Genomic DNA, 13,010 nt, shown 5'->3' on the forward strand with positions numbered 1-13,010 from the left:
TTTGTTATTAGATATTCGGTTATGTTTTGATAGTTAGTCATTTTGGAAATTTATAAGAGCTTTTATGAAAAAATCAATGAGACAGGTTGCATTGTTGATAATTTATGTCTGGTAAATATCTTTGACCTTATAGAAGTTTTGTTCAGTCAAGTAATACCTCATAACCTTATTCCGGCAACGGATACGGGTTAGGAGTGTTACATTTAGTGGTATCAGAGCTATGGTTTAGTCGATTCTCGGACTAACCTAGCGTATGTGAGTCTAGCTATACATGCCATATTACTACTCGTGATAGTGTGACATCTCCCGGCTCTAACGAAATTTTTTTGTAAGACAAATATGCTTTCCAACCGAGCTAATTCTGATAGTACAGAATGTTATACTCAGACGTTTGAGTGAAAATGTGTTGGTGATGAGTTGAAACTCATAAAAGGTATGAATCAGAATGCATGATATTCTGCTATTGATAAATGCTATAATTATATGAGTATATGAGTTGTGATGTTGGGTAAATGATGGTTGTGTGAATATTTTGACTTAGAATTTATGATTTGATTTAGCGTATGAGCTATGTGTTAAGTACCAAGTGATCATAACTAAATGATTGCTAGATGTTTGAGAATGCAGAATTAGTAATGAACTATTCGTTCATAATAGTATGTGTGATGTGCATGCTTACGTAAGTGTTAAAATTGTTGGCTTTACAACCCTCACCCCCTCATCGGTAAAGCATTGTAATGAGATCCGTACTATATGGATTAAATACGCTACGAGTGTGAAAATTACTGAGTTTCGTGGTTGAAAGATTAGTATTGTGATCATATAAGAGAATGAGTCGCAAGTGAAGACGATGTAAAAGATATTGGATCATGTTGAAGACCATTCGTTATATGCCAATTCACCGTTAAAGAAGAAGTTGAAATCGATGAGATGAAAGTATTCGGTATGATGTCTAAATAACGATTAATCGGAAGTTTTTCTAAATTGATTTACATTAGTAATGGGATATTGTGAAATCGGTGATGATAGAATTAGACAAGAGGATAATGTTTGAATTGAAATGATAGTGAGTCGATGGTTATAGTCGGTAGTTACTACGTTTTCTTACGGGCAAATGATTATAGTCTTGGGGTTCTAAGCGAGAATCTTTATGTGTTTTACGATCAACAATCATGTGATTAATCTTATCAAATGATGAGTAGTTATTGGTGAGCTAGAGACTAAATTGATGTTTAATCAAGCAAATTTGTGAGGCTAAGAGGTGCATTAGTGAATTACAAGTTAAAAAGGGTACAACGTAAATTGATTTCGATTTAGAATTTGATTGGAACCGACAATCATTCGTTGTGTCGAGATAGAGTTCGCGTATTGAGAAATCCGAGATTTTACAACAATTGTGACATCTAGCACGTGGTGATTATCTTTCCGTCGGGAGTACTAAAAGAGTACCGTTTTATTGTTCAAATGGAGACACGAGGATTATATTGTGTTACTAAAATAAACTCTTGTGAGCTTTGGGTATGGAGTTACTTTGTCACACTTGTGTTCTAGAACTTGAAAGCAACCAAGAAAGACATTTATTATTGGTTAAGTTTTCGTATAATAATAATGGTTATGAGATGAATGTTAAGATAGCATTGTATGAGAGAGGTATGGTTGCAATTCTTGAACTTTGTTGTATTGAATTGAATTTTGATAAAAAGAATTTGGGGTTGATGTGATTGGAAAGAGTGAGGGAAATAAAAGTAATTCGTGACCGTCTAAAAGCGTTTGATTAGCGGAAAATATATGTGGGCTTGATGTGCAAAAGCATTGAATTTTCGATTAGAAAATTGAGTATTTGTGAAAGTATTATAGTGGGAGTAGAATTTTTCGATTTAGCTATAAAGAGAAGTTGAGTTCGCAATTCATCGGATTGAATGAGATTATTACTAGAACTTGGGAAGACCCGTAATGTGTTTCTTATATATATGATGTGATGATACAAATAAGATCCTTTATCTATAGTATCTCTTACAGAAGTAGAAACTCAGCTTGTTATGATGTATAGCAAAGAGCGGATCATAATCTTAGCTCATGAGATTGAAAAGTTGAGAAATCGAGGCTAGGTGAGAAATTGATGAGCCTTGTGAAAGTAAATCTAATTTATTTCTGGTAAGATTTTCGAGGACGAAAATCCCTAAGGGGGGGAGAGTTGTAACAACCCGTTTTTAGGGTTAATCAGAACAGTGGTTTCGGGGCCACTAAATCCGATGAGTAGGTTTGTAAATATTATATTTAATATTTATGAGTTAATTTTGAGTTTAAAAAAGGTTTTTGATATTGTGATTTTTGTTTTATAAGCGATTTATTAAGCTCAAGTGGTATGACCCTAAAGTCAAGTGGGTTTAGAAAATGAGGTATCGAGACCTCATTTCTATAAACCGAGTCGTAAATATTTTTATAAATATTTATGGAGTGGCAATAAGATGATATTAAAGTTTCGTTGAAAAATTTTATTGTTTTGATAGTTAATTAAGCAAAAGGACTAAATCGCATAAGCGTAAAAGTTGTGTTCTATAAGTTAAAGATATTAAATAGCTATGGAATTAAATAGTGGGAGTCCTTAAGTGGTAATTATTCCATAATTGTTGATAGTGGAATTCCATGGCTTGGTATAATGGAAATTATTAATGTATATTAAGGTTAAATATGGTATTTGGTAATTATAATAAAATAAAATAAAACAAAAGCCAAATTACATGCTATCATCTTCATCAATAGCCGAATGTGAGAAAGAAAATAAGGTTCTCAAAGCTTTGAAGGTTCGCCATGGTTGTTCATGCATGTAAGTCCATGTCGTCTCGGTTTTAATAATTTTTACGTTTTTGAGATCGTTGCTTCGTAATCTAGCTGGCCCGTACCTCTAATTTTAAAATTGTTAAAGTATTTGGATGATGCCATTATTGAATGTTTGAGTATCTTGTTGTTTGATGATGAGTAATAAATCTTTGATGTTTGATTTTCATGATGATTAAGTGATTTTTGATAAAAATGTGTATTAAGGACTAAATTTAGAAATTTGTAAATTGAGGGGTCAAAACATGAAATAAATAAAAGAAATGGGTTGCTAGAGACCTAAGATAAATTCGGCCTAACATGGGTTTGATGAAATTTTGAGTAATTTGTGTTATTTTGAAATAGGGATTAAATTGTAAAAATGTGAAATGTTAGGGGATAAAATGCAAAATGCCCTAATTATGTGTCTTTAGATAAAATTTAATGAAATGCTAAATAAGTGAGTTAATTTTGATATTAATTAGATTGGCAAAAGTAGAATTCGGATTTGGATCGGGGGGAAAATCAAAATGGTCGATTAGTCGTCTCGTTCCGATTATCGTCTTCTGAGGTAAGTCCTTAAGTAATTATATTTGATTTGCTGCGCACTTAAGATTATATAATATGATAAGTAATTATTTGACGTTTACAAGTTCGATTTGCAATAAATATATTGAATTTCGGCTATAAAGCCGAATATGAAATGGATGATTTATGTATATAATGTGGCCGAATGACTATTAAGTGATGATGTGAAAGTGTGTAATATGTGTATACAATTTTATTGTACTTGTTTGTATAAAGTCGAAGGTGAATTGAATGGTATATATGTGGTGACAGAATAGCTATTATGAAACAAAGTCAAAGAATGGGATATTTGTATAATAGATGAATTGTGACTATTGTTCCTACTTGATCGAGGTTGTGTGTGAAATAATTTGTGAATATGGCATATAGTCGAATGGTTATTAAAAGTGAAACCAGGATAATGAAAAGATTATGTGTTCCTTGTGTATGATTATTGAACCGAAAGTTAAAAGGTATGTGTACATTTTGTGCTTATATTCGAATGAAGCAATTAAATTGTTAATGTGAAATATTATGTGAAATGCGTTAACATGTGAATAAATATGCAAGACATCGAAATGTATCCGGCTAAAGTCCCGAGCTTCGTCTTTGAAATGTATCCGGCTAAAGTCTCGCAGCTTCGTCTTTGAAATATATCCGCCAAAGTCCCGAGCTTCATCTTTGAAATGTATCCGCCAAAGTCCCGAGCTTCGTCTTTGAAATGTATCCGGCTAAAGTCCCGCACTTCGTCTTTGAAATATATCCGCAAAAGTCCCGCAGCTTCGTCTTTGAAATGTATCCGCTAAATTCCGCAGCTTCGTCTTTGAAATGTATCCGCCAAAGTCCGCAGAAGCTTCGTCTTTGAAATGTATCCGGTTAAAGTCCCGAGCTTTGTGCTTATAATATAATTTCGGTTTTATACCTAGTAGGCCAAGTGCCAATGAATTTGATAAAAGTATACAATTACAAGATCCTACACTAAGTTGACAAATTGAAAGTGCATTACATATTAAGTTGGCCAGGTATGTATCATGTACTCGTATGCGATTTTGATTTGAATTAAATTATAAATATATATAAAGTGATGCATCTGTGAATAAGTGTTATGACTATAAATGTGATTGTGATATATTCGGTAAATATGTGAAGTTATGTGAAGTGATTCTATGTTTATATTCAAATATAAACACTTGGTCCTTGTGGAAAGGCTTTGGAAGTATATGATTTTATTTTTAGGTGATTACGATCTTGGAAAATTAAATGTGAATATGATATTGTATTTCATTCGTTTCAATTGAACTAAAGCTGATAGTGAAGCATTTTAATGCCTATGTTATATGAGTTCGATCTTGAATGACATGATATACATGTTTAGATAATTTGAATGCAAGGAATGTGTGAAAGAGCAAATTTGTAATAAATCTGCTTGGGACAGCAACTGTAGCGTGATTTTGGAAAATCAGCATAAATTGTGGAAATTGAATTAGAAGCTCAATAAATTATGAAATTAAATCTTAATGAGTCTAGTTTCTTATAAAAGAAACTGTGTAAGCAAAAGAATTTTAGATAATGAGATATTTGAAGTGGAGTGAGATAGAGTCAAAATGACTTTGAAATCCCCTGTTCTGTCTTTAGAAAATCATTGTAAATTTTACAATGATGATTATAAGATAAAATTTATATTCTTAGACTCCTTAATGAGTCTAGTTTCAAATGAAGTAAACGATAACATATTTCAAATTCTGTGTAATGAGAAAATTGATTTGTAGTGAAGAGTGGTCAGAATAGTCAAACAGTGAAACAGGGGAAATTTCAATAAAAAATCTAGTATTGATTGGTCAAACCAAAAATTCTGAAAATTTTATGTATGGAAGATATATAAGTCTATTTTCAGGAAAAATTAACGGCACTTTATTTGGAGTTTCTTATCTCCAGTTATAAATAATTTAGTGACTGTTGCTCAGAAAAACAGCTTATAGTGAATTTGTGATTTTGTTGCAAACATGGTTAAAACTAGTTAATGAGATACTTTTCGAGTTCTTATGATCTTATTTGTGATTTCAATATTTGGTTTAATTAAGTTCAGATTCAAGTGAGGTGAATTTGCTAAATATGCATTATGTTCATGGATACTTGGCCGAAATGGCAATTACCTAGGAATGATTTCTTGAAAATTTGAAATAATCGATCTATAAGTAAATTAATTGTTTGCATTGCTTAAAACTTACTAAGAATTGAAGCTTACTCCGTGTTCTCTTTTCCATTCCTTATAGGTTTATCCTTTAGTTCGAGTTGGAAGAGCCGGAGATATCATCACACTACCGAGTCATTATGTGAGTTGAGAAGATGGTATATCATCATGATTTAAGGCATGTATAGGATAGACTATAGGTAGAATGATATTTTGACTTTGTATACATTATAGCCATGCGAAGATGGCTTGCTTATTTTGTTTAGAGAAGCCTTATAATTGAACGAATGTGTTGAAATGTTTTAGTTATAACTTGATAGTAGTTAATTTGTTATTAGATATTCGGTTATGTTTTGATAGTTAGTCATTTTGGAAATTTATAAGAGCTCTTATGAAAAAATCAATGAGACAAGTTGCATTGTTGATAATTTATGTCTGGTAAATATCTTTGACCTTATAGAAGTTTTGTTCAGTCAAGTAATACCTCATAACCTTATTCCGGCAACGGATACGGGTTAGGAGTGTTACAGTAAATATATCAATTTTACATTGAAACATGCATAAATTAATGCTTATTATACATATGAACCTACCTCGATACTAAAACGGCCATTTTACCAACTTTCTCGATTTTCAATTTTTCTCCCATTCTAGATTCAAATCTCGTTTTCTGAGATCTAAAACATCATATTCTACTTATTTAATTAATGTAATATTCAAAACAGTCCTCAACTCAAATTTTGGAAAAATTACAATTTTGCCCCTAAACTTTTTCATATTTACACTTTTTCCCCTTGGCTCGGGAATTAAACTTCATCCCTTATTCTTATGTTTTATGACATGCTGATCATTTTTCCCTTCTATGGAAACATCAAATTCTCATTCTAACACATAGTTATGAACAATAGCAACTTTTACCGATTAAGCCGTTTTACTCATTTTTGCTTAAAACCGCTTAGTAAAAGTTGTTTAACATAATTTCAGCCTTCATATTCTACCATAAAACATCAAAATAAACACATTTCACCTATGGATATTTTTCCAAATATGAACCCTAGCTTAAATTATTGCTAGAATAAGCTTAATCAAGTTACTAGGATTCCAAAATCGTAAAGAACTTGAAAAACGGGGCTAGAACGGACTCTCTATTGAGCTTGGAAAGCTTGAAAACCCTATCCATGGCTTCCCCCATGCTAATTTCAGCCTCCACGAGAAAGATGAGTCAATTTTGGCTTTATTTTCCCTTTTTATTTCTTTTAATTACCAAATGACTAAAATGCCCTTAAGGCCTTTCTTTAAAATTTTGTCCTATTCATGCCGATTTTTGTCCAAATGAAATATAATGGTCTAATTACCATTTAAGGACCTCCTCTTTGAACCCCCATTTCAATCAAGTACTTATGAATTAGAACACATATTTTGCAACTTTTGTAATTTAGTCCTAAAAGTCCAATTAAGCACTTTATCAGTAAAATTACTTAACGATATTTTTACACAATATTTTAATCAATAAATAAACCTTAAAACTTAATCTGAATAATTTTTTTGACTTCAAATTCGTGGTTCTAAAACCATCGTTCCGTTTAGGCCCTAAATCGGTCACATTAAGAACTTCGCAAATAAGCCCTAATAGGCAAATTAAACATGCAATCTATAAAATTTCTTATCAATACTCTAACACATGCATCTAATCACTCGGTAAATCATAAAAATTAATCGAAATAAACTTTTCTATCTCAGATTTGTGGTTTCGCAACCACTATTTCATTTAGACCCTATTTCGAGATGTTACAAATTCCACTAGTTTTAGCTAACTTAGTTGTATTTAATTTCTATAAGGTTGTTATTAGTGTATGAATAAAAGCATTCCTACTAACAAATAATATCCTTTTGACCTAGAGATCGAGAGAACATTGCGAAGAAGGAGAAGATAAGTACATAACATGGCAAAGGACGAGAATGATCCAGGTCTGAATAATCCATTAAATCCAAATGGTTAAGTTGTTGATCTTCTTATTCATTGTGTGATAGATGATCGAAACAGGCTAATTTAGGAGCATGTTGTGCCAATTTTGGATGACTTGAATCCAGGGATAGTCAGACCACACATACAAACTCAACAATTTGAATAGAAACCAGTAATGTTTCATATGCTCCAAACTGTTGGACAATTCAATGGGTCACCAACTGAGGATCCAAGACTGCACTCAAGATCGAGTAAGAGCGTGGCTTAATGTTTTTCCAGCGGGGACTGTGGCATTATGGATGACCTTTGCCAAAGGTTTTTTGTTACGGTATAATCCGCCAAATATGAATGCCAAGCTTATAAATGACATCACTTTCTTTTGACAATCAACTGATGAAACATTGTACGAAGCTTGGGAAACATTTAAAGAATTACTGCAGAACTGTTTGATGTATGGGTTTCAACATTGGACTCAGATGGAGTATGAGTATAAAATGAGTATCCAAGTGTACTTACCTCTTGGATGCATATTACTAAAAATGAAGCTTCCAACACTTAATCCATCATCGTCCTAGCTTGAAAATCCACTTTCCATCACTTACTCAATTTCTCATACACAAAAAGTTAACCAACACAAGAGCTTTCCAATCTTTCACATAGTAACCAAACTTAAATATCAAGTTGAGAGAGGTGAAAAATATCATTTCTTGCCTTATTGAAGCTTTCTCTCTCTAGATTCAATTTATTTCTCAAGATTCACCCAAACCCTTGCTAAAAAAAAGAGAGATTGGAGGTTGATTCAAGCTTGAAGATGAGTTTTCTAATTGATTTTTGCAAGAATATAAAATTTGGGTGTTGAATCTTTGGTGAAATTTGAAGAAAGAGCTAAAAAAAAAAGAAAAAGAAAAGAGAAAACTCCCCTAGAAAGAGGATGGGTCAGTAGAAGCAAAGAGGAGTTGAAGTGGGGAGGGAGAGAGGGAGGGTCCTCTCTTTTTCCCTCTTTCATAGTTTTGAAGATTGTGACTCACTCTCATAATTTATGATTCAAATGTCTAAAATTTATTGTATTTAACAAATATCTTATTTAAATAATACTTTCAATATAATTTTTTTTTGAAAATTACTAAGATACTTTTATGTGATAAAGTTAACCTTTTATATTCTTTACTCAATTGATTAAATATTTTAAAAAGGTTGCGTGTATTTTGACACAGATATAGATTGAAAATGCATTTAAAAAAATGAATTGTTACGCCATACATCCAAACTCATCACTAAGTGGCATCCCACTATGATACCTTATCCGCAGTGGAGATAAAAGAAAAAACGGATCTCTTTTCTTATTCTCTAAAATAAATAAAGGGCTATCAAACTTTTTTCAAATCTGAGTTTACCTCCAAATCCAGAAACTTTATTTCCATGAACCATGATAATTAAAGTTTCATTTATTTTAATTCTTTTATGAGAAAACAAGGTTAAAATATACTATTTGTCCCTACACTTTAATAAAATTTAAAATTTGATCTACATATTTAAAAGATTAAAAATAAATCTTATTTTTTATTCAAAATCATAATCCAATCATTAAAATCATGTATTTCAAGTAAAATTTGTCAACTTAAAATTTTTATTAGAATTTCCTCGTATAACATAACATATGGTTGATAAGAAATAAACGATAAGTTGATAAAGTTTAACGAAACAAACAACGATAATAATGATTGTAGTAGAACTTTTAAAATTTTAAAAGTAAAAAATTGAATATTCAAAATTTAAATTATAAAGAATAAATCTCAAAGTTTATATTAGTATTAGGATAATTAACATATTTTAAAAAATAAAACTGTAGATAAACTTAAAAGTAAGTATAACTGCAAAAAAAAATTCTTAAAAGAAGGTAGGTTTTTTTAAAAAGAAAAGAAGTGCAGTTAAAGAAGACAATTGAGAGAGAAAAAGTAAAATTGCGTTATTTTTCAAAATAATCGTATCTTGTTGATGTACTTTTTCACCGTCGAAGGCGAACGACGGAGAGAGATGGCCGTTAATATGGGCGCGGTCTGACTCCACGAGAGAATTGCATAGGCAATTAGGCATTGCTATGACCTTTTTGGTTTTCGCCGCTAAATTTGGATAGATTCTGTTACGGCGGGTCCCAGTTTGTGTTGGGACATTTAGAGACAGCCGAGCCGAGCCGAGTGTACTTCCCAGTCCCAGTAGCGCACGCCTCTTTTGTTCACCCGAGACGTGGCTCACTCAACAACCCTCTTCACTTGTGAGCTGGTAAATCTTTTCACTTGCCACGTCAGATAAAAATGAGTCAGAGAGATGAGCAAATTGAAAGCATGAAGCGTTAACTGCTGCTATCGGAAGTCAAACAATTTGACGTCTTTAACAGTGAGACTGAAGTTTGCCAACCTTTTTCTGGACATAATTTGATTCAAAAATGCCAAAGTTCTTGTTCATTAATTTATACTATTTATAACTACTTTACAAAAAACTTATTAATCGAATTTCAGTTCAGCTAAAAAAATTATATTTAAAATAAATTTTATTATTTAAAAGTATTTTAATTTTTATTTAAATTAAATTAACAAAAATTTACATACGATCAAACTTAAATATATATTAATTTGAGTCACAAAACTTTAAATTTACAGTGCAATCAAAATTTTATTTTATTATAAATATTTTATTATATTAATTTCATCTATTAGTATTATCTATTAATATCGTTGATACGCAAATTCTTTTAATAGCCTATGCCTCCCAAAAAAACAAAATTGAAAAATCTTATATTTTCTCTTCAAAATTTTAATTAAACTCTCTTAAAATTTAAAAATTTCTTGTTAATTTCACAAAATTTCAATTAAACCTCCAGTTTTTTAAAAGATTTCTTATTAAACTCCTAACTTTTTGACAAATTTTACTAGGCCTCAAAAATTTAGTCTCAAGATTTACCACTAATAATGTTATTGATTAAGATAATGTCACAAATTACCTCAACACTAACTTAGGATTAATGACAACACTTTGATAAATAATTGTATTCATTTAGTAATCTTACTCTAATGTGTTTACTTTTTTTACTTACAATTTAATCTAATTTTTTATTTTAATACCGTACATATTTAATATGTTATTATTAATTAGTTTCAAATCATACATTTCATGATTTATTGTATATTACTTTTAAACACAAATTTGTATGCTAAATACATGATTTTCATACGCATACGTATGTATTGGAGTTTCTAATATTCTTTTAAAATATTTTGGATAATATAAAATTTAATCTGAAGTTTAAAAATAATTTGGTTTATTAAAATCTGTAATTTTTATAAGAAGTTAAATCTAATTCTATTAAAATTTCAAGTTAAATATTTATTTAGCCCTCATTCTTTTTATCTATTTGTAATTAACAAATAAAAATTATTAGAAGATTACTTTTATGAAATGAAGAATTTAATATTAATCTTAAAAAGTAATATTAAAATATTTTTCTCCTTCAATTTTTTTACCACATTGGTTCAAACGTAGGCTACTTGAGGTAAAAAATTTATGTTGTTAATTTTATATTTTTATAAAATTTGAGATTTAATTTATGTACTTAAAATTAAAAATTAGGTCATATTTTTATTTAAAATTTATATTCAATCATTAAAATGGTAAGTATTTTATTATAAGGGCCTAGGACCCTAGAATTTTGGAATTTTTTTCCTTGAAATTTTATTTGACCTCCAAAATTTTTTTGAAAATTCTCATTAATCTCACAAAAATTTTAATCACACCTCCGAATTTTTTTAAAAAATAAATTCTCATTAAACTCTTAATTTTTTGAATATTTTGCTAGCCTTCAAAACTTAGTCTCAGAATCCACCACTACTTGATTAAGCATCATATGATTGATAAAAATATACATGATAAGTTGACAAATTATGATAGAATCTACCAACAACAAAAATGATCAAACTAATATTTTTAAATTTAAAAAGTATAAAAACTAAATTTCAAATTTTATCATTTTAACCTACATTAAATGGTATATAAACAATAAATTGAAATAACTGATCGACCGAACAAACGTCCTAAGAAGACACATAAATATGGTGCTGTCGGTCCCCTTTGTAGATATAGAAACAATTGCAACATCATGGGAAATGATTGTATGAAACAGTGACGTTACGTCATATGTATTCATTTTCAAAATTTAATGTTACATCAATAATTTTATCATGAATTTCAACATTTTCATCTTAAAAAATCAAATTCAAATAAAAATTCTAAAATTTAGGATAAAATTACATCACATTAAACCATTTAATAAGGATAATATCATTCTTTCATTCATTCTTTTCTCACAACATCACAGCACATAAAAGCAATGTGAGACTAAAGATAATATGTAAGACAAACTTTAAATAATAACTTGGAAGACATTTTGTTAAACGGCCGGATCTGATTTTGTATTTTCTTATCTATTTATAACAAAAAGAAAAATTTACGTTTTATGTTGATTTAACCATACATGTTAATAAAATATTAAAAGCTAATAAATTAACCTAAAATTTATTTAATAAAAGAAAGACTTGAAAGTAACAGAAAAACTACTTCTATAAATAACTGCTTTATTATTTATTAAATTATATTAATTTATTTATTATTTTAAGTATTAAAATAAAATTTTAAAATATTTTTAAAAATTTTGTGTTGAAATTATTTTAAATTAAAATTGATAGTAAATTTCGGTCAAAAATCAAACTTTCAGTAATAAAATTTAATCAAATAAAAGTAAAAGGATAAAGTTAAAATATAATTGTAAATTTTTCTTTATTTTAAAAGTATAGTGGTAAATACTAATTAAAGTATAGTGACAAATTTTAATTTTCACTTCATGGTCTATTTCTAAATATTTAATGATATTTCAACAAATTTTTTCATGTCAGTGACACATAATTTTGATAAGCTTTTTACAATGAACCTCGAACCTCAAATTCAGAACCCTGAACCCTAACCCTTAACCTTAAACCTAAACCTCGAACCTCAAATCTTAAACCCAAAAACTCAAACCCAAACTCAAAACTAAATCTTGAACCCAAACCTTGAATATTGAATCCCACACTCTAAACTCTAAACCCCAAAATTAAACCCCAAACATTGAATCTAAACCCTAGGTTCGGGGTTCAAGATAAAAAATTACCAAATTATGTGTCAATGACACATAAAAAATTGTTGAAATGTCATTAAACAATTGAAAAATAACCATAGATGATGTGGTGGGAAGTGTCCATAAAATAATTTCTTCCATCAAATTGATAGATTATTTCCAACTAGGATATTTTATTTTCACTATAATTTTAAAATTAAATAATTTGATAAATTTTATAATATATATATATAAAAGCATGTGTTTGAAGAAACTTTAAACCAATAAGACTACCCTTTATTTTCTATCATCTTACTAAATTGGCA

This window comes from Gossypium arboreum, chromosome 2 (assembly GCF_025698485.1).
Source record: "Gossypium arboreum isolate Shixiya-1 chromosome 2, ASM2569848v2, whole genome shotgun sequence".
Lineage (NCBI taxonomy): Eukaryota > Viridiplantae > Streptophyta > Magnoliopsida > Malvales > Malvaceae > Gossypium > Gossypium arboreum.